Genomic DNA, 3,483 nt, shown 5'->3' with positions numbered 1-3,483 from the left:
ATGTGGGGTCAAGATTGGTGGAAGATCTATTAACAATCTGTGTTATGCAGATGACACAACCCTGCTTGCTGAAACTGAGGAGGACCTGAAGTGCTTGCTCCAGAGGGTCAAGGACTGCAGCCTCCAATATGGATTGAGGCTCAATGTCAAGAAGACAAAGATCCTCTCCTGTGCTGTCCCTCCACCCTCCCAAGCATGACGTCCTCTCCAAGGACTGGGCCTTCCTTGCAACATGTCCAAAGTATGCCAGACGAAGTTTCAGAATCCTTGCCTCCAAGGACCAGCCTGGTGTCACCCTCTCCAGGATGAACCTGTCTGTTCTCTTAGCAGTCCATGATATATTCAATACTCTTCTCCAACACCACAGTTTAAAGGCATCAATTCTTCTATCATTCCTAGTCATTGTCCAGCTCCCTGATGCATAGCAAATGATTTCAAAGACCATGGCCTATATCAAGTGCACTTAGTCTCTGGACTGACATCTTTGCTCTTCAGTACTTTAGAGAGGTCCCTGACAGTGCCAAGAGTGTTTGTTGTGGAGCCAAACAAACTAAACCTGTTAACAATCTCAATCTCTTCACCATCTATCATGAAGGGAGCTCTAGTGGCAAGAAGTTTCACTGCAATCCTAAAAGCACATGGTTCAAATCCACTAGCTGCTCTGTTTGGGAGAAAGATGGGCAATCTCTTCCTATGCAATTAAAAGCCTCTGAAAACCTGCCAGAAGGTCATATATGGGTTGGTTCTGACTGTATGGTATGCAACAACACAACAGTGCCTCTTCAATACTTCAAGTTGATGAAAAGAAAAATATCCCCAAGAGTTATCATATGGCACTTCCTGAAATATTTCAGTGTCGACCAATTCCATTTGGTACAGTGGCTCTGTGTATCCCCTCCATCTTCTTTTTAGCTTCCTGCATCATTCAAGGATTTGCCTCTAGCATCTTTCAGTATTGCAACTGAAGGTGTGAATTTATTTTTTAGTTCTTTAGGAAATGACCAGTGACTGCTTTCCTTTTTATTCTCCAACTTCAGCTTTCTGCACATTCTAATATAGTACTTTACTTTGCATACCTGACCTACCCTTTGAAATCTTCTGTTCATCTCTCTCACTTTAGCATCTATCCATTTAATTTTGGCTTCTCAACAAGCTAGTGCAATTTTCAGAGTCTCTTCTGACACTCATTTTGTTGCTTTATTTCTTTTCTGTTTTTGTTATGATCTTTTGCTCTCTGCATGGATGATCTTTGATGTCATCCCAGAGCTCACCTGGTCTTCCATCATTGGTATTCAATGCCTCAAATTTTCTTTTAAGATAGGTTTTTTTTGTTGTTGTTGTTGTTGTGTACTGTTGAGTCAGATCTGGCATAGGAGGAGATTGTCCCTCCTTCTCCAGCGGAGTATCTGGTGGATTCAAACCGTGTGCCTTTGAGATTGCAGTGCAACTTCTTGCCACTAGACCACCAGAACTCCCTTTTAAACATTATTTTTAAAGTTCAATTTAGGTAGACTCAATATTGTATTTTGGTTCTTTTGGACGTGTTTTAATTTTCTTCAGCCTGAATTGGAACTTAGAGTCAGCACCTATCCTGGTTTTGACTGATGATACTGAGCTTCTCCAATGATTCCCTCCATGGATATAATCAATATCATTCCTGTGCAGTCCATCAAGTGAGATATGTCACTATCTGTGTTTTTTTAAAAAGATATTTGTTTGGTTTTTAAAAAAATTTTTCATTTTTATTAGTATGTGTGCCATCAAATTGGATCTGACAGGTACAGGAGGAGAGGGTCCTTCCTTCTTCAGCAGAGCATCTGGTGTAAAAAGTTATTTGTGATGAATAAGTTGAGAGTTCAAAATTTAATAATTCAATTTCCAATCTCATTTTTGTCTCTGTCTGTACTTTCCAACTACCATTCCTTCTTCATTTTTCCAACTCACGCATTCTAGTCATTAATTATTATTAATAGGTCTTGATTGTATATTTGGTTAATTCAGACTTTAAAATTTGGTAAAATCTCTCAATTTCATTCTCTTTGGCTTTAGATAATTGTATATGTATTTGAAAAATGGTTGTATTAAAAGTCTTCCTTATATTCATATACATGGTATCTTATATCATTGTACTTTAAGATGTTGTTGTTGTTGTTATGTGCCATCGAGTCACTTGCGACTCATAGCGACCCTATGTACAAGAGCTCTATACCTCTTCTATCCTGTGCCAACCTAGCCATCTCAAACACACTTATTCCCACCACTCTAGTCACAGAATTGATCCATCTCATCAAAGGTCTTCCTCTCCTTCGCTGCCCCTCCACTCTGCCAAACATGATGTCCCTCTCCAAGGACCAGTCCCTCCTTGCAACATGCCCAACATATGTCAGATGAAGCTTCAGAATCCTTGACTCTAGGGAACATTCTGGCTTCACCCTCTCCAGGACAAACCTGTTCTAGCAGTCCATGGTATATTCAACACTCTTCTCCAGCACCACAGCTCAAAGGCATCAATTCTCTTTCTATCAACCCTATTCACTGTCCAACTCTCTGATGCATAGCACATAATTGCGAAGACTATAGCCTGGATTAGGCGCACCTTAGTCTCCAGTCTGACATCGTTGCTCGTCAGTACTCTGGAGAGGTCCCTCACAGCTGACTTTCCAATGCAATTCATCTCTTGATTTCCTGGCTGCTGTTACCAAGAGTTTTGACTGTGGAGCCAAGTAAATTAAAACTGTTAACTATCTCAATCTCTTTAAGATAGAAATTAAAAATTCTTTTTAACTGTCAGTACAGCACCATTCTTCTTCAGTTTTTCATTCCTGGCATAGAGATCATTTGCTTATATAATTAAAAATTATCAAAGCCAAACAATCTCATCTCACCAATGCCTAGGATGTTGATGTTTATGCATTCTGTTTTAGAATTCTATTTTAGTTTTAACAACTTCTATTTTCCCTAAAACATATTTGTTATCTTATATGTTCCAGTTATTAAAGGATTTTTGCAACTGTTTCTCCTCATTTTGATTTTTTTTCCAACCTGGCCTCTTCCAGTTAATACTATAAGTTACCTATTTTATAGTTCCTCTATTGTTCACAGGGTTTTCAGATGTCTGTTATTTTAGAAGTGGATGTCCAATCTTGCTTCCTAGTCTGTCTTAATTGTGGAACTTTGCTGAATCCTGCCCACCTTGGTGACCTTTGTGGAATTTGACTGACACACTGGTGGCATAGTTTCCAGCATCACAACAACCCACAAGTTACATCTGTACAACAAACTGACATAGACGTTCTGGACTAATAAGAGAAAATGATTAACAAGCAAGCATATAGACACCTTAGGTATAAAGTCATTTGTTGTTGTTGTTAAGTTGAAATGAGTGGAGTACAACTCTTAGGGATCCTATTAACAACAGATTTGAACCCTATGACATGCTCGAACCCATTGCTGCAGTCAGTATGTCAATCCACCTTGTTCAGG

The sequence above is a fragment of the Elephantulus edwardii genome, unplaced genomic scaffold, assembly GCF_000299155.1.
Source record: "Elephantulus edwardii isolate Elephantulus edwardi_28Jun2011 unplaced genomic scaffold, EleEdw1.0 scaffold00219, whole genome shotgun sequence".
Classification (NCBI taxonomy): domain Eukaryota; kingdom Metazoa; phylum Chordata; class Mammalia; order Macroscelidea; family Macroscelididae; genus Elephantulus; species Elephantulus edwardii.
This window is presented reverse-complemented; position numbering follows the sequence as displayed.